Genomic DNA, 24652 nt, shown 5'->3' on the forward strand with positions numbered 1-24652 from the left:
TGCTGATTTACAGGCATGTGAGGCCAGGCTTGGCTTTTACACTGCATTGGTATCCAAACCCAGGTCCCCATGCTTCCAGAGCCAGTGCTGCTTCTTTCTGAGCTGTCTCCCCAGCCCAATGCTTCACTCGTCAATGTGTTTGTTGTTGAGGCAAGAGAGTGAGGATGTCTTTGGATTGATTTCTGGAAAGGAAGAAGAAGAGGAAGAGTACCTACTGTTCCGGAGCCAGTGGCTGGACCCTACTTGAGAGATATAATGAGGTAATGGAGAGTCTGGTCTGACTCTATATTTTGTGTTCTCTCTGTATTTGCATGTGGGTGTGTGCTGCTGGGGATGGAACTCAGGCTTCATGGTTGCTGGGCAAACTCTTTGATGTATACACCTCCAGATCTGTGTCCTGGTATTTATTTATTTATTTATTTATTTATTTATTTATTTATTTATTTATTTATTTTAACTTAATGTTATATCATGCCAAAACTCTAATTTAAAAAAATACTTTCACAATTACTATTTTAATGACAGCATACTTAAAACACAGTCTTAATGACTTGGCATAGAGGTGGGTACGTCTAAGCATGGAGAATATCATTGGTTACTTTCAAGACCCTTATTACAAGGCTTAGCGGTTAAGAGCCCTTGTTGCACTTTCAGAGGACATGGGATTGATTCCTTGCATCTGTGGTGGTGGCCCACAACTATTTTAGGGGATCTTATGCTCTCTTCTGGCCTCTGAATGCAGTGCGTTCATGTGATACACAGACGTACAGATATACACGCAGGCAAACCCCAGCCATACACCAACCAACCAGCAAACAAATAAAGAAACGAAGAAACCAAAAAAACAAAACGAAACAAAAACCCCCAAAGCCCAAAACTACCTCAATATGAGGCAGTGGTTAAGAACATAGTCTCTTTATTTATTTAAGTATTTATTTAAATATTTTCAAAACTCAAGCTCTTCATTACAACAACATTGATCTATGGACAAATGATGTGCTTGAGACCGTTAAAAATGTTGCATTAATTCCTTTTTTAAAAAAAATGTTAGTTTTTTATTAGATATTTTCTTCATTTACATTTCAAATGCTATCCCTTTCCTAGTTTCCTGTCTGAAAGTCCCCTATACCCTCCCCCCCCCCCCCCCCCCCGCTCTGCTCCCTAACCCACCCACTCCTGCTTCCTGGCCCTGGCATTCCCCTGTACTGGGGCATGAGTTTTGAAAATATTTAAATAGATATTTAAATAAATAAATAATATTTAAGCAAATGTATGACACATCAAGGTTAGGAAAAGACACACAAGATTGTCATGGTGTCTGAAATATGTACTATTTATAGAATGACTTTTTGAGTTTATGATATTATCAAGTTTATGACAATCACTTCCATCTTGTTGAAGTTATCCCAGGAGACTGTGAGCAAGGTACAATTAAGTCCTTGTAATAGCAATTCCTGAGATCTGGGATCCAGAGGTCTCCTGAAATAAATGACCACTCCCCCCCCACCCCCGAAAAAAAAACCAAAAACAAAACATAGTCTCTAGTTGAGTTATCTGGATACAAATCCTGCTGTGGACCCCTCCCTGCCAAGGGACCTCAGGATATTCACCTAACTTCTTGTGCTTTGGTTTTTTTTCCTATGTATATCTGGGACAGTCACAGCACACATATCTGTAACAATAACAGGTGTTTAGGAAAACAAATCAGGAGTAGTTATACAGCACTTGGGCATCTGCCACTCCCAAATGTGGTCTTGTGGTGACTTGTGGAAATGTAGAGATTCAGACCTGGATGAAAACCAAATGTCTAGGTCAGAATGTGAATTTTGACAAGATCTCTAGATGTATTTCATGCATGCTAATGTCTGAGAAGCAATTTCAAACAGTGCCTGGGAAATAACAAATACTGAAAATGGGTTAAATCCCAGAGTAGTTCCTAGCCACCTGGTCTAGACCTCTAAGGCTGATTTTTTGTTTCAGACAATCTTTTCCAGAAAGTGGTACTGGAATCTCAGGCTAGTCACTGCATCCCTTTGAACTTCAGCTTGCTTTTCTGTGTTGTGAGAGTTGAGTGACTTCAGAAGTAGCTTGCCACTGCTGTCTCAATAGGATTCAATACTGTTCATCAATTCATACTTTACTAAGCAAGGCATTAAAAATGACCAGAACTTCTTTTAGAAACTGGATAAAAAAGAATAAGTTCTTAGAAGAATGTCCATGAACATCTCTCCAGATGAAAGCCAGGCAGATCAGAACTATAGGATATAAATAAAAAAAAATATGAATACATTTTTTTTTTCTGTCATAGCGTACATTTGGTGATGTTGTTTGAGAGCCAGCAGGTCTTTGTGAAGCTGCTTTGTCTAATTCAACCCTTCTAGAAGAAAAGAAAATAACATTTACCAACTAGCTAACTGTTGGCATAAAATGTCAAACAGGTAATGGTGAATCTTGAGGACCAGTGTGACTGATTAGGGGGCACCTAGAGAATTTGTAAAGCACATTTTTAGTTGCCTTAGAGGATTTTGTGGGAAGACTGGCAAGGGGGCCAGGGAACTGAGTGCATGTCCCGATGTGGGAGGCATCATCATCTGATATGCTGGCACAGGGACGACAGCAGCAGGAGGAGCCTGTGTTCCTGTGAACACATGGGAGCACTCCCCTGAACAAACTGCTGCCAAAGGACATCAGAATCAGGTTCTTAAGTGTTTGAACCATGAGCCGGGCATGGTGGTGCACGCCTTTAATCCCAACACTCAGGAGGCAGAGGCAGGCAGATTTCTGAGTTCGAGGCCAGCCTGGTCTACCAAGTGAGTTCTAGGACAGCCGGGGCTATACAGAGAAACCCTGTCTCAAAAGACAAAAACAAACAAACAAACAAACAAAAAAAGTGTTTCAACCACAGTCTCCCCAGTGAGGCCTTTGATCTTGAACTGGGGCCTGTCGTTGGCCTGACTCTTGTTCTGAGAAGCTTCAGTTTTCTGGTTTTCTATACTATAATTTACAGTATAGAAATTTACAGGACAGTAATTTACAACTCCTCAGATTGTGACCAATTCCTTCTAGTAAACACCCGCACACACAGGCACCGGCACAGGCACATGTATATACAAACACACACACACACAAGCATGCACACTCTCTCATATGCACACTCTTTCTTACACAAGCACAAACATTCTTTCATACATACATATACATCTACTATCTCTTACACACACACATACACACACACATGCTTGCTCCCACATATTCTCTCACACATACATATACTCACACATACACACATACTTTCAAACATATATACACTTATCACACACTCTTACACATATATGCAGGTATGTATATATGTATACAAATGTACACATTCTATTAGTTCTTTTTTCTTTTTCTTTTTTTAAGAGAATTCTGACTGATACAGAAACTATCAGTGTAGTAGGAGGAAAAGTATTCCTCCTACATGGCTATTGGAAGTTCATATTGTGGGGCAGTGGACCATGCCACCAGACAGAAAGCCTGGTAAGGTCAAGCTGATTCAGGAATCCCAGCAATTCTCCTAATTGAGAATGCTAGGCATTTAAATCTACTCCCTCCAGGTTCCTGTACTGGAACACAAGGTCACAACACCCCATGGAGAGGGTTGTGACAATCAGTCATGTAGGGACAGTACCTGAAGCCAACCCCTTCTACATGAAGATGAGGTATTCTTTTTTTTTTTTTTTTAAAGATTTATTTATTTATTATATGTAAGTACACTGTAGCTGTCTTCAGAGACTCCAGAAGAGGGCGCCAGATCTCGTTACGGATGGTTGTGAGCCACCATGTGGTTGCTGGGATTTGAACTCTGGACCTTCAGAAGAGCAGTCGGGTGCTCTTACCCACTGAGCCATCTCGCCAGCCCCGAAGATGAGGTATTCTTAATATCTCATACCAAGCCACAGAAAGCATCTGTGTTTAGATCCCAAGTCTCCCCAATATGTTTATAAGACCCTATCCACAAGGAATAAAGAGTCATTTCACCAAAGACTGCCTGACAGTGCCTATCTTATCGAGCAGTAACACTTTAGGAAAGAGTATTCTCTCTTGAAGTTTTCATCTCTGGAAGCTGCTTGAGCCTACTGCAGCTACTTCCTGCTCTATGGCCTGACCTTGGGCCCTAGCTGCCTGTTGAGTCCTGGTGCCTACCACCAATTGCTGCCACTGGTTCCAGGGCAGTGGTTACCTCAGAAGAGGCTGGGCAGCCTGCCTTGCTCTGACTTCCCCTCTGAGAGCTGCAACTCTTTGGCCACTCTGGCCAGAGGCTCACAGACCCCCATGGATAGCACCCAGTATGCAGACCGGCATCAGATTATGAACTTATTTGGAAACAGAGGCTCAGGTCAATGACCTCCTGAGAAGCAGAGGATGCAGCACCCCAAGGAAGGTGGCCATGTCAAGACTTCAGAAACATAGACAGCATCGAAGATGCTCATAAGAACAAACATCAGGAGCCATCAGGAGCTAGAAGAAGGCAAAAAGGATTCTTGCCTAGAGCCTTGGAAGAACGTTGCCTCAGCTGGTGCTGATTTTAGGTTCTGGGCCTCTAGAATTATGTTAGAATAAATTCCTGTAGTCCTAAGCCAACTGGGGTTGTGAAAACTTGTAAAGGGGATTCTGTGCAGCCAATGGGCATTGTCTGACTCTCTTGGGGTCAGTTTTCAGGGACTCTATGCTGCTTCCCTGAGCACAGAAGTGCCCTCTACCAACTTTCAGTATAGCTTGTCCTTTCACCAAGACTGTGACTCCTGGGAAGGGGGAGAATCATTGAGAAAACATAGCATTTACTACAGAGTCTTGGACAATGTGACCAGTTCACAGTCCCCAGAAGTATCTTGATGGTAAACAGTTAGCTCTGGGCCACCTAGTTTGCCAAAGATATTATCTACTTTTTCTTGAGATAAAAATGTTAGAGCCAGCCGGGCGTGGTGGCGCACGCCTTTAATCCCAGCACTCGGGAGGCAGAGGCAGGCGGATTTCTGAGTTCGAGGCCAGCCTGGTCTACAAAGTGAGTGCCAGGACAGCCAGGGCTACACAGAGAAACCCTGTCTCGAAAAACCAAAAAAAAAAAAAAAAAAAATGTTAGAGCCATGTTGTACATGTGATTTTTCTACTTTAATGTATGTAGACACAAACAACAGCATGTAAGAATTTGCCATACCATCAGTTTAGTGATTGCTTATTAAATTTTATGAGAAATGATATTATATAAGGACAATAGTCTTGGTAGGGTTTGAGAAAAAGTCCTGCTTTGTAGTATCTGTGCTTAGTTGGATAAGCTTCTCTTTAAAACTCATTGTTGTTAGCAAAATGAGGATAAAACCCCAAGAACTACCTATCTCATGGGTATGTTATGAAACTTCTATGAGGTGGCTATGAGAGATGACTCTGGAAGCTACATCAGCAGCAAGACTATGTCCCAGGCCAACCATTGTCATAGCCATACACACACAGGGCTTGTGTTAGTTTTCTGTTCCTGTAACAAATGACATAATCAATTTATAGAGAAAGAGGTTTCTTGTTACTGAGATATTGTAGCAGAATCTTTTATTCACCTGGTGCAGTTGTCCTCTCGGAGTTTACTGCTTCAGTCTGCCAAACTGGTAGAAATCCTGGAGGCTTCTAGACTCCATACAATTTAATCTAGGCCCAGAATAAGCTCACCCTTTCTAGTTCTTCCTGAACTCTGGCTAGCTGGTCAAATCAGTACTTCTGGCTCAAACTCCTCTCCGAGCTGACTGATTCAATCTGGCTTCTCTCAGCTTCTCCCGAATTGTTCTGCTTGGTCTCAAACTAACTTTGGAAATCTATTCTAATCTTATAGTTCCTTCTCATTCTGTGTCTCATTCTCTCTTCAACCTGTCTCTGTACAACTGTCCCAGTAAAACTGCCTCCTTTCTGTCTACACTGCTCTCATTTTAAATAGCCTCTCTTTTTTCTCTATTTTCCTGAGAGTTGGGCATATCCTATTCTGTCAAACCTTTTTCTGATTTGTCATTTGTCTGCCACTCAATTAGGCATCACTCTCAAATATGAATGGTTCCTTCAACAAACTAACTTCACCTTCGTTGTTTTCCATTAAAGGTTTGTACTAAGGGTGTGTCTGCATTTTAGCCAGAGGGATTAAAGGTGTGTGCTAAGGCTGAACCACTACACAACTAGAAACTGGTTTTCCAGTGAACAACACAATCTCAGAGTTCACAGTATGATCATGTATCCTGCAGCAGGATGTGTTTTTATACTTTTCCTTTATTTCATAGCACTGAAGACCAAATCCAGGATAAACACAAAACTCCATTACTAGCTCCTATAGCTGGAATGTGAAATAAATTGAAAAGAAGGATTTAGGCTTCCACTATCCCCTTCAGAGGCATGCCCCCATGGCTGTTAGACCTCTAACTGGGACCTACTTCTTAAACTTTCTCACTAGGCCTTTATAACATAGGACTGAGATGCCAAAGCTTTTGAATTCAGATTCCATTTTAGAGAACCTGACCCAAGTTTGAATGCAGATAAGCTAACAGGCTGGTACTTAGCATTAGTTTCCAAGTTGCCCCCCCCCCCCAAACAAAATCTGAGTCTAGCTCCAGTCTCTAGGCTAATCCCCAACAAGATCAATGTTTCCAGGTTACACCCTCAACAAGACCAGTGTCTCTAGATTATTCCCCCAACAAACCTGTACCCTCCAGGTTACAAGCTTACCCCCTGCCCAACGACCACCAATGCAGAGGGGAGCAGAAGTTAAGTTTATGATATGACTCCCAGCACCAGCCTATTATGTTAAAGGTCACAAGAGCTTTCCAATTTGATGCTTGCACACATATTCCCTGCTTGCTGCTTACTATAAAGCCTTGCCCTGATAGACATTCTGGGATACCCCTCCCCCCCAAAAAAAACCTGTCCTTCATGATGGTGGTGTGTTGGGGGATGCCCAGAGCCAGCTTGAATAGAATAATAACCCTGATATGAGTTGTACCAGATCAGCTCCTGTGTGTGTTTTAGGGGATCACTAACATTTTCCCTGGCACAACAGGTCACTTGGGGCATATTCTGGATCCAAACCCTACAGTTTTGATGGGCTTCAGTTAGGGAGTTATATATTATGCCCTAGATCAGAGATGTTGACTTTTAAGGCAAGTGGGTGAAAATACCCAGGAGGAAAATAATGACACTTCTTCAGTTCAGCTGGAAGAACCAGAATACATCATTGATGTGATAGCTATTAATATGCCTCTTCTGTCCATCTCAGCTACTTCCTAAGGAACAAAGTACTGTTCAAGGGACTGATTCAAGCGACTTCACTGTGAGCAGGATCACACGGTTGCCTGCTTGGAAGAACGCTCTGTTTGTAAAGGGAATAAACACTGACAGGAACTCTGATGAGAAGATTTTCAAACTCGAGCTTGTTTTACTTTATAGCAAACAACACTCAGTGAAAGGTTCTCTTAAGATTGTGCTTCGCTAGACACAAGATGAACTATGTCTTTAAATGACTTAACAGGACATTTTCAATCAACTCAGCACTTGGCAGCTTTCACCTTGATGAGCAGGAACAGGTGGGTGGCTCAGGCTTCTCAACCTTGACTAGATGACCCTAGATGACTTTGTGCTTTCATGATAGCTGCAAGAGAAAATAAAGGTTAATGAAGGGGCTTAGGGGAAGTATGTGTGTTGTTCAGGTGTCAGACGTAGGATAAATAGATAAATAGGGAGAGGCACGTGTTGCAAAAGCAGGCATCTTGGAACCTGGGAAGCAGGAAGGCAAGGGGGATCTGGGGTTTGTTGGGAACTCCAAACGCCTTTTTGGTTCAAGAACAAGGAGGCAAAACTCTAGTAGTCCGTGTTCACACAACCATGCATGCTTTTATGACTCTGAGTCAGGCCTCTCTTCTGAGTTTGGTGGGAAAGCTTCTGGGCCATCTGTGGGTCTCCACTCTGCCTTATTCTATTTCTGAGACTGGGCAGCTTTTTAGGTGCTTTAAAAACTCATAAATTGTCTGGAATTGTTTCCGGTTGTAAGCACTCTGACTCCATCTTTCACTCTTTCTTCTAAGTCTGTTTTCTTCTTTGTCCTCGCTATGCTCCTCTCTCTAATCCATGTCTCTGGCTGTCTGGATAAAGTTTCTGGCACCTGACATGTCTGCCAGGAAAATAACAACTGCTGGTGAAGGAGAAACCCTTTCCTGTTTGCTCCACAGTCTTAGGATACTCATTCTCAGCCTCTGGGTCCACTGCGGTCTCATGTTCACCGACAGGGAAGTGGCCAGTTCATGCCTATTACTTGAGAATGTGTTCAGATTCATATTTATTTACTTTATTATTTTTTCAAAGATTTGGCTGTATCCTGCCTCTCTTCCTGTCTTCTAAACTCTTCTTTGGTCACTTAATCACATTCTTAACATTTTGTACCTGAGAGACTTTGATGATGAGGACAGAGCATGCTCTGGTGCTTCTTGGGAAAACTCTACAGGTTGTAAAGTAACATAACCTAGGTAAAGTCCTTTGCATCAAGGAATGTGAAGAGTCAGAGCTACCTTTCAAGTGGTTTTAAGACGAAAGATTTGGTTTGGGTTTTGTTCACTTGTAATAAAAATTCTATCAGGTTATCTGATGTTCAGACTGCTCACTGGGTTTATAAAAGGAAAGATTTGCAAACAAGAGTAAGGTTCATATATTAGTAAATGTCTAGAGGCAATTTGTCTTAAACAATCTTGATTTTCGAATTAGAGACAGCCCGGTGATAGAGCACCAACAATAAAAGGCCCCAGGTTTGGTCCCCTGTACTTTAAAAAAAAAAAAAAAAAAAAAAGATTCAAGCCTGTGTTCTCTTTCTTTCTCCTTCATAACATCATTTTCCATTGTTCTTATCTTTTTAGATGTTTTTCTGAGTCTGTTTACATCTATGAGATGAGAATGTAGCAATACTGTTTCCTCTTTATCATGGGGGTATAAACCCAAGTTCTATATGCCTGAAGCCTCAGATAATAATACGAAACTCTATGAGCTCTTTCATACACATGGATCCATAGCAAATGTTCATTCTTAGAGGAAATAGCTTAAAGCTTCTCTTGGGCATATCTAAAATATCAGTATTGCTCTTCCTGCTCCTCCAGGGCAATATAAAGTATAATAAGGGTGACCCAGTCCCAAGCATAGTACATGCCACAGAATCTGATATGATAGCCAAGATGGCTCCTCACTGACAAACAAGTTGGATAGTTTATGCAGTGTGGTTATGCTAGGTGAGGATAATTCACATCCTAGGCAAGTTAGAAAAGGATGGCTGAGATTTCATCAGAACAACGTGCAATTTAAAACTCCATGGTTTCACTATTCCTAAAACCTTTTTACTTAGTGTTTTTGGACCACTATTAACTATAAATAAGTAGAAGAGTGGAAGGTGGAATCAAGCATAAAGGTGTTGTAGTATTTTATATAGTGGACCTGCAAAGCACTTAAAACTGACATAGACTGGTGATGGTTTACAGGTTATAATATCAGGTTTCTCCAATTTTTCTTTTTGTTCTTTGAAGACCTTGTGTTGCTATAGCAGCCCTGGGTTGGCTTAGAACTCACTATGTAGACCTGACCTTTAATTCACAACAATTCTCCTGTCTCTTCATTCTAAATGCTGGGATTTTAGACTTAGGCCACCACATCAAGCTTTAATTTTTAATTCCACTTTTATATTTTCTCTCTCAATATATATATATAGGCATGTATAAAATAGCACAATATTTTTCTAAATATCATTGATTTGGTTTTTTTACTATGAAGGATTTTTCTCTTTGCAATTAGAAAACAGTTTATGGAAATATACTTCACAATTATGAAAACATTCTGTTGGTCATCAAACATTCACACACTTCTTAGCATTCACTGATAATTCTTAAGTCTATCATATCAAGTGATAAAGTTAAAGAAATGCTAGAGTTAGAAAAATTAAAACTCTACTTTATAGGAGACACTTTGTAGCACTCTCTTTGTTATTCTGGAAAGTATTTTATAGATGATAAAGCTTACCTGAATATCTTCCACTATAACCCAAAGGGTAAAGGAGATGATAGTGATTTGTGATTAAATGTACTTTGTAGTTCCATATATACACTTTTGGTACTTCAACACTAGAACAGCCATTGAGGGGTTGGGGATGTAGCTAAGTTTGTAGAATGCCCACAATTCACAGAATCCTGACTTTGGTCCTCAGCCCTGGATAAATCATCATCCCAGGTTTTGAGAGGTAAAAGGAGGAGGAGTAGAAATTCATAGTCACCTCAGCAACACAGCAAGTGTGAGGTCAGTCTGAGCTACACAAGACCCTGTCTAAAAATTAAAAGCCTACATTAGGATTCTATGTAAGAAATCACAATGGTGGATAGTTGCTGTTGAGGTTCATCAGATGACACCCCAGGGATGGCTGCTTTGACTTGCCAAGTGGCTTTAGAGCCATCTCATAATCAAGGTCCTATTGAACTTCCTGTGTCTCCCCTTCTGTAATGCCATGCACACTCCAGTAAAAATCTGCTTGACAGGCTGAGAAGCCTGGAAGCACTCAGGAGGAAAAGAGTTTCAGGGAAACTCACCTCCTGGAGCTTTGGCGTTCTCATTAACCCATATACTAATACCCTATTCCTGCGTTAGTCTGGTGTATGGATCCACGTGCTCTCTTTTAGTTTTATATTATTATAAGTGCCTTTTAAGATTGAATTCTGACATAACCAGAGCCTTTGCCAGTGTTCCAAGGTCCCAGAAGTTGACGAGCTTGGAATCCGGCAGGAATGCAGTAAGGAAGTTACCTATTCAATAACTAATTAAGCATTACAAAAGACGGAGCCAGTAGCTCAGAGCTGGTCTGCAAAGTATTTACTAAGGACAGTAGCAAATCGCACCCAAATAAGGGAATACCATAATAGATCTAGGGAATCCCACTGAGACAGAGATCTTCTCTACAGGTAGGTATAGCAAGCTTCATATTAGAAGCAAGTTGGTAAATTCTTCTGAAGACCCAGGAAATAGGGGGATTGTGGTATTGCAGTATTCATGAAAAGGTCTGCTAGTGCAGAACCCCTGGTGGTGGGCTTAACAATAGACTAGTTTACATCTTGCTCCCTTCATAGTGGCAGCAGCCTGGTCCCCGCCTTCTTTTGATGTATACATTCCTTTTGTATTGCGTCACTGTAACTTGGTGGATTGTATTTTGCCTGGTTTCTTGTTATTCTTCGGTATAAAAAGTTTGATGCTCGACCTGACAAAATACATTCAGATTCTACCCAATCTCGAGTGTTGGTCTGTCTGACACTCGCCGATTCTTTGTCCACCTGCGACCAGAGACCCCGTCCATGCAGACAAGGGGACCTAGAGGGTCTGTGGCACTGTAAAGCTTATTTTCAATGAAAAGAAACACAAGTGAAATTTCATTAATCAGAGGAAGACCAAGCTCATACTGCAGGAAGAAAGACACAGTGACTCAACATACTTGGCATATACTAGAGAGGATTCAGATTATACCCTACTGTCTTCTATTTTGCTTCCATCCAGTATTCTACAGAGAATCATACTCATCTTTCTGAAGGCCAAACAGACTTCCATTGAGTTATCCTAGATGAAACTAGCTATCCCCTCCACCCCAGTGAACAGGATGCTAAAGCCCAACCATCTGTGGAAGCCTTTCAACCTCATACCTTTTGTGTGTCCTCCATAAGACACCCACACAAAAATAAATGCTGTGACCTTTCTCTGGTTTAATCTGTGAGTTTGTCCCAGTGAAATTCTTCTTCTGCCTATATTCTGTCCATGCAAGGGAGCTTCTGGTGGCAAAAGCTTCAGGAGAACTTTCTCTTCTCAGGCAGTGTTATCGTTCTTGTGACAGAAGAAATGATAGAGTAATTCTCACACACCTTTATCCCTTCTGGATAGGATCTTATATACAGTTTTGGGTTGGGTTGGGTCTGACAGCATGTGCTTCCTACTGACTTGGCCTGAGATGCCTCATTTACAGAAGGAGAGGCTTGGGGGTGCTGCTCCTATGTTCCTGATGACTACAATTCTCTCTATGGGGGGTTGTGGCTAAGTGACAGGGGCCTGGGGCTGGGAGCAGGTGAAACTCCTACCGTCATTTCAGGGTCCCCAGGGCTTCAAACCTTAGCTCAACATTACTAGGCTTCCTCTCACTAGGCGTCCACTGCCCCACAACTTTTCTCCTTCAGCTGACTGTATAGCACTTTCTGGTCCTATAAAAGATAGCAACCACAGAGAAACTTCTTAGTTCAATTCTAGATCGATTTCTTTATGTACTGCAACCAAATGTGTGGTGTCTTTATCACCGAGCTCTTTCCACCCAGTTCTGGCCACTGTGTTAGTTACTTTTCTTGTTGTTGTGACAAACCTGATGAAAGCAACTTAGGAAGGGTTCATTCTGGTGCACAGTTCTAGGGAACATTCTATTATGGCAGGAGATTCATGACAGCAGGAGCTTGAGGTAGCTGGTCACATCACATCTGTAGTCAAGAAGCAGAGAGTTATGAGTGCTCAGGCTTAGTGGCTAATCTGCTTCTTTTTATGTAGCCCAGAACCCAAACTCAGGGAATGCCACCTGCTGCTCCCAGTCTTAGAGTAGATCTTGTTACATCAGGGAACTAACAAAGATCATCCCCTATAGACATCCTCAGAAGCTTGTCTCTTAGGTGATTCTTCATCCTGTCACATTGATTGTGGGAACAAAAAGGGTAGGGGAAGGAGGGGGGAGGGAGGATAGTCCACATCCGGCCAGAGTTCCTCCTATGCTCTGGGCAGGCAGATGTGGGAGGGCTGCCTAACGCTTTCCACTCGGCCCCAGGTGAGCTTCTAAGCCACTGACCCCACCCTCACTCAATGGTTGTGTGTGTGGACAAGGGGCAGACCCCGACCAGGAGCCTCGGGGTAACACCCTGTAGCCCTGGGCTTATGGGAGAGAGGACTGAGAGAAAGAGGTTTCCACACAGGTGAGAGTAAGCACAGTGGGCCTTATGAACAGAGACAGTCTATGGTTTTAGAGCTTTATTGTAGTAGAAAGGCAGGGGGAAAGAGAAAAGGTGGAGAGAGAGAGAGAGAGAGAGAGAGAGAGAGAGAGAGAGAGAGAGAGAGAGAGAGAGAGAGGGAGAGAGAGAGAGAGAGAGAGAGAGAGAGAGAGAGAGAGAGAGAGAGAGAGGAAGGAGAAGAAGAAGAAGAAAAAGAAAAAGAAGAAGAAAAGGAGGAGGAGGAGAGAGAAGAGGACAAAGTAAGAAGAGTGTAAGGGAAGTAAGAGGAGTAAGAGAGTGAGGTGGGGCCAAACAGCCCCTCTTATGGTGTGCTGTTATCTGTACTGTTGCTAGGTAACTGGGGAGGAGTTTCGCCTGAAGGTCAGAAGTTTGGGACTTTGCCTACATGACTAAAAGCCATGCTTCTCCTGTGGGGGCTGTGGTGGTGGTAACTTCGACAGGAGCCTTGAGTCCAGGAGATATGAGAAAACTTTTTCCATCCCATGTAGGTGATTTATCACCATTGGGTCCGGGGGTTCAACATCTAGCCTCAACTGGAAACCAGGCTGTCTGAACATAGCCTAATGCCCCACAATTGATAATACCAAACATCACAGTAATCAAGAGCAATGCCAATGACCTCTGTGATTTGGGGGAACAAAGAGTAAATGTTAGCTTCCCTACAGGAGAACATTGCCAAATGGTATGATTCACCCTACGTACCATTCATTCTGTGGGAGGAAAGATAAAGATTAAGACCTCTGGACCTAGACAGATCACTCAGTGGTAAAGAGCACCAGCTGGTCTCTTGGAGTCTGACTCTATGGCTTCAATTCCAGGGAATCTGATGTTTTCTTCTGGCCTCTGAGTGGGTCAGGCATGCATGTGGCACACATACATACATACATGCAGACTGCAGACAAAGCACTCACTCACATACAATGAAAAATTTAAAAATATTTCAAAATAAAAAAGGCTAATGATCCCTTGGGTAAAACTAGGATGATGGACATTTCTTGGGACTGCAACTGAGGCTCTAAACCTACCTTCTCTCCCTCACAGTTGGAGATATCCCAAATTTCACTATAAAAGTTTTGGTTCATGAGATTCCTAAGTTTAGATCAGAGTCTGCAACAGAATGTGGTCAGATAATAGGAGTGTCTGTTAGAAAAGTGTATCTCTCCACAAGGAAATAAGAAGTATTATCAATAAATACTTTGGTGACTAGCAGTCCAGCTGTGGAGTAAACAAGAATGATCCTGCTATATGCAATGGGGTACACTTATGTAGTCCAGGCTACTCTAGAGGCTGAGGCATGAGGGTTGATTGAATTTGGGAGTCTGAGGACAGCCTAGGCAATCTAGTGAGATTCTGCTTCAAATCAAGAATTTTTTTTGAAAGATTTATTTATTTATTATATGTAATTATACTGTAGTTATCTTCAGACACCCCCAGAAGAGGGCATCAGATCTCATTTTTGGATGGTTGTGAGCTACTATGTGGTTGCTGGGATTTGAACTCAGGACCTCCAGAAGAGCAGTCAGTGCTCTTAACTGCTGAGCCATCTCTCCAGCCCAAATCAAGAGTTTTTTGTTGTTGTTTATTTTTGAGACTGTATTTTTATTACAACATTTCTTTCATCCCTCTTCTTCCTCCAAACCTTCCCATTTACCCATCAATGCTCTTGTTAAATTCATGGCCTCTTTCCTCAACAGACATTATTGTATGCATACATGTATTTGTAAGTGTGTGTGTTTATGTATAAACTGTTGAGTCTATATAATGTTACTCTCATGTATGTTTTCTCAAATCAAGTCTTAAAACAAGTACAAGAATTAAAATTATTCATTATATCTTATCAGATCATAATGGTATAAAAATAGACACTGCTAGGAAGAGAAACCACAGAGAGCATGTAATACTTGGACACAGTATTGAGCAAATACTAGGCCACTGCAAAACTTAGGAAGGAGACCCAGTATGGTAGTTCTGAGAGAACATTTATAGCTGTGAGTGCTTATGTTGAAACATCAGAGAGGTCTTAACCTAATGGTACATCTCAAGGTCTTAGAAAAACAAAGTAAGAGCAATAGACTGTAAGAAATAACCAGATCAGGGCAGAAATGAAAGAAATAAAGATCAAAGGAAAAATGAATCAAATGACAAGGTATGTCTTTGAAAATATAACACTGGTAAAATCCTACATAAATTAATCATAAGAAAGGGAGATAAGACTCAAATTAAAAAATTAAAAGATGAATGGGAAAAATGAGCAGATTTTAGTGAAATCCAGAGAAACAATACAGAATATTTTAAAAACTTCTTTAGAAACAAACAGGAATATCTAGAAAAAGTGAATATTCTAAACTAAATAACCTGCCAAAATTAAATTTAAAACATATAAAGAATTTAAATAGACTCATACTAGGCATTGAGAAGTCTAATGTCTAAGGTGCCCAAGCATCTTACTTTATTCCACTCATGTTCTAAGAATGATGTGTAAGATTTTTATAGAATAGTGTATTGAGAATTTCATGTCTACTAAACAAAGATCGAGCCTGACTTCTTCCTCTGCTCTTTCACACTTGCTTCATGGGATCCTCCCCTGTGGAGTATCCTTCTCCAATATATTCTGGGATACTTGATCTGGTTCAGTTACTGCTGTGGCTTGTGGAAACATGACAACCTGTCAGGAGGAGGTTGAGTTGATTAGTTTGTCTCAGTGTTCTGAGTATTTTATTCAGAACACAAGGAAGGCAGAAGGGGAGGGCGGGGCAAGGAATATTCTGACTTCTCCTTGTCCCTTTGCAAATCCATTTGGCAATTGTTTATAGATTTCCCTTTATGCACTGTAGCAGGAGACAAGGATGTAGAGTGACTGGGTTCCCATGGCTACCACAATGGCCAGTGGTTGTTACAAAGGACTTGGGATGTACAGTTAGATGCCTGAGTTCCTCTTCAGGTATTACTTCATACCCACAGAAACTTCTGGACCTCAAACCTCTCTGGAATGCAATATCAGCTTGTCTATAGTGTAGTGTGATTTTGATGACCAACTGAAATTGGGCAAACAGAAATAAACAAAATCCTTTTCCAGTTATACATTTAAGAGATGTTTACAATGACATAAAGCTTTCTTAGAGACCATGAAGAATGGAAAATTCCTGGTAACCTGCTAAGGTCATAAACACTTGAGTCATAGGCATCTGGTCCCCAGGCCTCAGCCACTCCCGGGACATACCTTACCTTTCCTGGAACAATCATAATGTTCCAACGACCTCTGTAGAATGTCTCAACGCCCCAGAAGCATTGCCTAAGGTAGCGCATGATCGATGATCTAATTGTTGAAAATATTTATGATTTCCCCTCCCTTCCCCTGGTTTGTGGTTTTTTCCTTTAAAAGCTCTGTAAAATTTCAGGCCGGGGTCGAAACTCCTCTACTCCCGCCTGGAGCATGAGTCTCGACCCCAGCATGCTGGCCTGAGCTCTCGTCCTGTCTCGTTCTGTCTCACTTTCAATAAACTTCCTCGTGTGATCACAAGAACCGGTCTCAGTGTCCTACTGGGTGCGCGGCGGTCCCGAGACTTGAGTGAGGGTCTCCCTACGGGGGTCTTTCATTTGGGGGCTCGTCCGGGATTTGCGCGACCACCCAGGGGTCCTAGACCCACTTAGAGGTAAGATTCTCTGTTTTTGTCACAGTACTGTGTCTGTATTCTGTGCGATCGCGGTTTCGGTTTTTGCGGACGCTCAGTGAGACTACGCTCTGGAAGAGAGAGTGGTGTGGATAGAGGGTAGACGTACCCAGGTGTCCACCGTCCGTTCGCCCTGGGAGACGTCCCAGGAGGACAGGGGGAGGACCAGGGACGCTTGGTGGACCCCCGTGGGAAAAGTCAGGAGATAGTCCTTCTCCTTGACGATCTGTGTCAGCGTTCTGATTCCAGGCCGACTGACTCTTTTCAGTGCCTTTGGTCGACACAAGGTCGACGTCGGTTTTGGTTTCTCTTTTCTCTCGTGTTTGTGTCTGCTTTTATTGTGTGTGTTGTCGAGCTCGAAATGGGACAGACAGTGACGACCCCTTTGACTTTGACTCTTGATCACTGGACTGAAGTAAGGACTAGGGCCCACAATCTGTCAGTAGAAGTTAAGAAGGGACCTTGGCAGACTTTTTGTTCCTCCGAATGGCCGACCTTCGGAGTAGGTTGGCCACCGGAGGGAGCCTTTAACTTGCCTCTTATTTTTGCTGTCAGGCGCATTGTTTTTCAGGAAGTAGGAGGACATCCTGACCAGGTCCCCTATGTCATCGTCTGGCAGGACCTGGTCCACAATCCACCACCTTGGGTTAAGCCTTGGGCCGTGGGGCCCTCCGGAATGACGGTGGCAGTCGCAGAAACTAAACCCAAGCCAGCCCGACCCTCGGCTCATCCTCTGGCACCCCCGAAGATCTACCCCGAGATCGAGGATCTTCCCTGGGCGGAGTCGCAGCCGCCCCCTTACCCTCTGCCACGGCCGTCTGCACCCCCTGCCCAGGCCCCGCCACAGGCCCCTGTAGAGAGAGAGGGAGCGGTAGGGCCTGCAGCTGGGACGCGGAGCCGGAGAGGTCGTAGTCCGGAGGGGGGGCATGGACCTGATTCCACTGTCACTTTACCCCTCCGTGCCTATGTTGGTGGCCCCCCACCAGGCCCCGACGAACTTGCCCCATTGCAGTACTGGCCTTTTTCATCAGCTGATCTGTACAACTGGAAAACTAATCACCCTTCCTTTTCAGAGAATCCCTCGGGCTTGACTGGGCTTCTCGAGTCCCTCATGTTTTCCCACCAGCCCACTTGGGATGATTGCCAGCAACTTTTGCAGGTTCTCTTCACCACGGAGGAGAGAGAAAGGATCCTGCTGGAAGCCAGGAAGAATGTCCCAGGACAAGATGGGACCCCCACTAATCTCCCCAATCTTATAAATGAAGCCTTCCCCTTGACCCGTCCTAACTGGGATTACAACACTGCGGAAGGTAGGGAGCGTCTCACGGTCTACCGCCGGACTCTAGTGGCGGGGCTCAAAGGGGCCACACGGCGACCCACCAATTTGGCCAAGGTAAGAGAAGTTCTTCAGGGTCCAGTGGAGCCACCCTCTGTTTTCTTAGAACGACTAATGGAGGCTTACAGGAGGTATACACCGTTTGATCCCTCCTCAGAGGGACAAAAAGCAGCCGTGGCTATGGCTTTCATTGGTCAGTCAGCCTCTGATATCAAGAAAAAGTTACAGAGACTAGAGGGGCTCCAAGATTATACTTTACAGGATTTAGTAAAGGAAGCTGAGAAAGTGTATCACAAGAGAGAGACAGAGGAAGAGAAACAAGAGAGGGAGAAGAAAGAGATAGAAGAGAGAGAGAATCGGCGTGATCGCCGCCAGGAGAGAAACTTAACTAGGATTTTGGCCGCAGTAGTAGGTGAAAGAAAGTCAGAGAAAGGACAGTCAGGGTACCTGGGCAACAGGGCAAGAAGACCTCCAGGAGAACGGAGACTTCCACTTGAAAAAGACCAGTGTGCTTACTGTAAAGAGAAAGGACATTGGGCCAGAGATTGCCCCAAAAAGAAGCCAAGAGGACCTAAGGTGTTGACCTTGGGAGAAGACTAGGGGAGTCGGGGCTCGGATCCCCTCCCCGAGCCTAGGGTAACACTCTCTGTGGAGGGGACTCCTGTTAATTTTTTAATAGACACGGGAGCAGAACATTCAGTCTTGACTAAACCGTTAGGACAATTAGGAAATAGAAAGACTATGGTAATAGGAGCTACTGGCAGTAAATTTTACCCCTGGACCACTAAGAGAGTTTTGGAAATAGGAAAAAATCGAGTAACTCACTCTTTTCTTGTGATTCCTGAGTGCCCTGCACCTCTTCTGGGACGGGACTTGTTAACTAAACTAAAGGCTCAAGTTCAGTTCACCTCAAGGGGGCCAGAAGTCACCTGGGGAGAGACCCCTATAGCGTGTTTGGTTCTAAATTTAGAAGAAGAGTATCGCCTCCATGAGCAGGGTCCCAAGCAATTGCCAGACCCCGAATGGCTATCTGCTTTTTCTGGAGTCTGGGCTGAGCAAGCAGGAATGGGATTAGCTAAGCAAGTACCACCGGTCGTGGTAGAGTTAAAAGCCGATGCCTCCCCCGTCTCGGTCAGACAATACCCTATGAGTAGGGAAGCCAAAGAAGGCATCCGGCCACATATTCAGAGACTGATAGAGCAAGGAATTCTAGTGCCTTGCCAATCCCCTTGGAACACTCCTCTCCTGCCAGTACGAAAGCCTGGGACTAATGATTACCGACCAGTGCAAGATTTGAGAGAAGTTAACAAGAGGGTGCAGGACATTCACCCTACCGTTCCAAATCCTTACAACCTACTAAGTTCCCTCCCGCCAGAGCGGACTTGGTACACTGTTCTAGACTTAAAGGATGCCTTTTTCTGCCTTCGATTACACCCTAACAGTCAGCCATTGTTCGCTTTTGAGTGGAGGGACCCAGAAGGAGGACACACGGGCCAGCTAACCTGGACAAGGTTGCCCCAGGGATTCAAAAACTCCCCTACTCTTTTTGATGAAGCACTCCACCGTGACCTTGCGCCTTTTAGGGCGCAGAACCCTCAGATTTCTCTCTTACAGTATGTAGATGACTTACTGGTTGCAGCCCCAACTCAGGAACTGTGCCTTGATGGAACCAAGAAGCTCCTGAATGAATTGGGTGAGTTGGGGTACCGGGTATCGGCTAAGAAAGCTCAGCTATGTCGCACCGAGGTGACCTACCTAGGATACACCCTCCGAGAAGGAAAGCGATGGCTCACCGAGGCCCGGAAAAAGACTGTGATGCTGATCCCAACCCCCACCACCCAGCGCCAAGTACGTGAGTTTCTGGGGACGGCAGGCTTTTGCAGACTCTGGATACCAGGGTTCGCAACACTGGCAGCCCCTCTATATCCACTTACTAAAGAGAAAGTCCCATTCACCTGGACTGAGGAACACCAAAAAGCCTTTGACAGCATAAAGGCAGCCTTACTTGCAGCCCCCGCTTTGGCCTTGCCAGATCTGACTAAGCCTTTTACCCTATATGTTGATGAGCGGGCTGGAGTAGCCCGCGGGGTTTTGACTCAGACTCTGGGGCCCTGGAAGCGGCCAGTGGCCTACCTATCTAAAAAGCTCGACCCAGTTGCCAGCGGCTGGCCCTCCTGCCTGAAAGCCATCGCTGCAGTAGCCCTGCTTGTCAAAGACGCTGACAAGCTTACTCTGGGTCAGCATGTGACTGTAATCGCGCCCCATACTCTGGAGAGTATTGTACGACAGCCCCCTGACCGGTGGATGACTAATGCCCGGATGACCCACTACCAGAGCTTGTTGCTAAATGATCGAGTGACTTTTGCTCCACCTGCCATCCTCAATCCTGCCACCCTCCTCCCCTTGGTGGATGACTCTGTTCCTGTACATCGGTGTGCCGATGTGTTGGCTGAAGAAGCTGGAACAAGAAAAGATCTGACTGACCAACCTTGGCCGGGTGTGCCAAATTGGTACACAGATGGCAGCAGCTTCGTGGTGGAGGGAAAAAGGAGAGCAGGAGCGGCAGTGGTAGACGGAAAGAAGGTAATTTGGGCAAGTAGCCTTCCGGAAGGGACTTCAGCTCAGAAGGCTGAGCTTCTGGCGTTGACCCAGGCACTGCGGATGGCTGAAGGTAAGGCAATCAATATTTACACTGACAGCCGCTATGCATTTGCCACAGCCCACATTCATGGGGCCATCTACAAGCAAAGGGGACTGCTCACCTCAGCTGGTAAAGATATTAAAAACAAAGAGGAAATCCTAGCCTTGCTAGAGGCTATCCACCTGCCAAAAAAGGTGGCTATTATCCATTGTCCAGGCCACCAAAAAGGGCAGGATCCTGTGGCCCAAGGAAATCAGATGGCTGATGTAGCAGCAAAGCAGGCAGCCCAGGGGGTGATGGCTTTGGCAGGAAAGAGTGGGCCCTCATTAGGACCCTCACCAGTGACTCACCCTGATTGTATATTCTGCCAAAAGGAAGCAGTCTTGGTGGGGGGAGGCGAGCCCCAGCCAGGACCTCATCAAGCAGCTCGCCAGGACCAAAAAGAAGAATATGATATCAGGGAGCTCATCTGGACTGCGAACCGGCTTCCTTATTTTTCTCAAGAGCATATCGAGCTGTCTGCCAAACAAGGGAGAGAGTTTGTCCAGAAACTGCATCAATTCACCCATCTAGGGGTTGACAAACTCTTGAAACTTATTAAAAATTCCAGGTATCAGATCCAAGGATTAAATGCGGTGGTACAACAGGTAGTGGAGTCCTGTCGGGCTTGTACGCTCACTAACGCTGCCCGACCTTATAAAGAACAAGGAAAAAGGCAACGAGGAAACCGTCCTGGAGCTTACTGGGAAGTTGATTTTACTGAAATCAGGCCAGGAAAATATGGTAATAAATATTTGCTAGTATTTATAGACACTTTCTCAGGATGGGTTGAGGCGTTTCCTACAAAATCTGAGACGGCGCAGGTGGTTGCTAAGAAGATTCTGGAAGAGATTCTGCCTCGGTTTGGGATTCCCAAGGTAATTGGCTCGGACAACGGGCCCGCATTTGTTGCCCAGGTAAGTCAGGGATTGGCCTCACAGTTGGGGACTGATTGGAAGTTACATTGTGCTTATAGACCCCAGAGCTCAGGACAGGTAGAAAGAATGAATAGAACTCTAAAAGAGACCCTAACTAAATTAGCCATTGAGACCGGTGGTAAAGACTGGGTGACCCTCCTTCCCTTTGCGCTCCTTAGAGTCCGAAACACACCTGGACGTTTCGGCCTCACCCCTTATGAAATCCTGCATGGGGGACCGCCCCCCTTGACCGAGTCTGGCGGGATATTGGATCCCTGTGCTGACTCTTCCTCACCCTCCGCTCTGTTTACTCATTTAAAGGCCTTAGAAGTTGTCAGGACACAGATCTGGGACCAGATCAAAGAAGCATATGCACCAGGGACTACAGCAGTACCCCACGGGTTCCAGGTTGGAGATTTGGTCCTTGTCAGACGACATCGAGCCGGTACTCTTGAGCCTCGGTGGAAAGGACCATACCTGGTGCTGTTAACAACCCCCACGGCAGTAAAAGTAGACGGAATCGCCGCCTGGATTCACGCCTCCCACGTCAAGAAGGCTCCTAGCCAGGATGAAGACAGCTGGACGGTGGCAGCTACTGACAATCCTCTTAAGCTTCGCTTGCGTCGCAAGAATCACCCTAGGCCTGAAGGACCACAACCCACACCAGCCTCTGACCTTAACTTGGCAGGTTCTCGGTCCTGATTCGGATCAGGTCTTGTATACCGCTTCCAAACCGGCACCACCAGGGACGTGGTGGCCAGACCTAGCCTTTTGCCTCAAACAGATTATTCCAGCTGCTAGAAGCACTCCCCCTAATATAGTAAGAAGTTATGGGTTCTATTGCTGCCCAGAGCACGGTAAGCGGTCCGAGTGTGGAGGGCTAGCCTCCTCTTATTGTGGCCAATGGAGTTGTGTTACTTCCAATGACGGTGATTGGAAATGGGCTAGTAGTCATGCCCCTGATAAGGCTGAGTTCTCTTTCCAGAACACAGGGCCTGGACCGCATGCCATAATGGAACTGTATGGAAGAACTGACTGTCGCTCTGGTGATCTAGATAGAATACTGATCAAATTTACAGACACAGGGAAAAATCAGGACTCCAAGGCATGGATAAGGGGCATGCGATGGGGAGTAGTTTTTTATGACTATAACGGGGAGCCTGGATCGTCAATCATAGTTCGTTTGAGCATCAGTAGCCCCCCAGCCCAACCAGTAGGACCTAACTCTGTTCTAGCTGAAAAGCCCTCAGTACCGCTTCCTAAACCTACTCCACCAGACAATTTGGCCAAGACTCACACTCCTTCCTTAGATCGGGTTACTCCCAGGCCCCCAGACACTGAGAATCGCTTGTTTAGCCTAGTACAGGGGGCATTCCTGGTCCTCAATCGCACTAATCCCAACATTACTCGGTCTTGCTGGTTGTGCTATGCCTCAAGCCCCCCTTATTATGAAGGAATTGCTCAGATCAGGACTTATAATAAAACTTCAGACCACTCTCTATGCCCTTGGGGGGAGAACAGAAAGTTGACTCTGGCGGCAGTCTCAGGAAGTGGACTTTGTTTAGGACAGGTACCTCGTAACAGACGGCACCTCTGTAACCAGACCCAGGACGTCCAGTCTAGTGAAGGTGGTCAATATCTAGTGCCCCCCAGGGACACAGTATGGGCTTGCAACACAGGTCTCACTCCTTGTGTGTCTACTTCTGTTTTTGATGGTTCCAAAGATTTCTGCATTCTGGTTCAACTTGTTCCTAGACTCCTGTATCATGATGACCGCTCCTTTGTAGATGAGTTTGATCACCGAGTCCGCTGGAAGAGGGAACCTATCACCTTAACCTTGGCCGTACTTTTTGGACTAGGAATAGCCGCTGGAGTAGGTACAGGTACCGCTGCCTTAATTCAGACCCCCCAGTATTATGAAGAATTACGTGCAGCTATGGATATTGATCTTGGAGCTATAGAACAGTCTATAACCAAATTAGAAGAATCTTTAACTTCCCTGTCCGAAGTAGTTTTACAGAACAGGAGGGGACTGGACTTGTTATTCCTTAAAGAAGGAGGACTCTGTGCTGCCCTAAAAGAAGAATGTTGCTTTTATGTTGATCATTCAGGAGTAATCAGGGATTCTATGGCCAAGCTCAGAGAACGCTTAGATATGCGTAGAAGAGAAAGAGAAGACAGACAAGGATGGTTTGAAAGCTGGTTTAATAGGTCTCCATGGTTCGCTACCCTTCTCTCTACTATAGCTGGGCCCTTAATAATTCTTATGCTCTTACTTACTTTTGGACCGTGTATTCTCAATAGATTAGTGACCTTTGTGAAGGAAAGAGTAAGTGCTGTTCAGGTAATGGTCCTGCGGCAGCAGTACCAGTTTTGGCAAGAAGATAGCATCTAGCTCTAAGATTAGAGCTTTTCACAAAAAGGAGTGGGGAATGAAGAATGGAAAATTCCTGGTAACCTGCTAAGGTCATAAACACTTGAGTCATAGGCATCTGGTCCCCAGGCCTCAGCCACTCCCGGGACATACCTTACCTTTCCTGGAACAATCATAATGTTCCAACGACCTCTGTAGAATGTCTCAACGCCCCAGAAGCATTGCCTAAGGTAGCGCATGATCGATGATCTAATTGTTGAAAATATTTATGATTTCCCCTCCCTTCCCCTGGTTTGTGGTTTTTTCCTTTAAAAGCTCTGTAAAATTTCAGGCCGGGGTCGAAACTCCTCTACTCCCGCCTGGAGCATGAGTCTCGACCCCAGCATGCTGGCCTGAGCTCTCGTCCTGTCTCGTTCTGTCTCACTTTCAATAAACTTCCTCGTGTGATCACAAGAACCGGTCTCAGTGTCCTACTGGGTGCGCGGCGGTCCCGAGACTTGAGTGAGGGTCTCCCTACGGGGGTCTTTCAACCACATAGAAGAGAGATAAGTTTTAGGAGTCTGAGGCTCAGGTTTGAATGAGATAGTATGTTTACACTGTGCATTCCAGGGCAGTATAAGTC

The sequence above is a fragment of the Mus caroli genome, unplaced genomic scaffold (genome assembly GCF_978045245.1).
Source record: "Mus caroli unplaced genomic scaffold, Mus_caroli_1 scaffold_1, whole genome shotgun sequence".
In the NCBI taxonomy this organism is placed as follows: domain Eukaryota; kingdom Metazoa; phylum Chordata; class Mammalia; order Rodentia; family Muridae; genus Mus; species Mus caroli.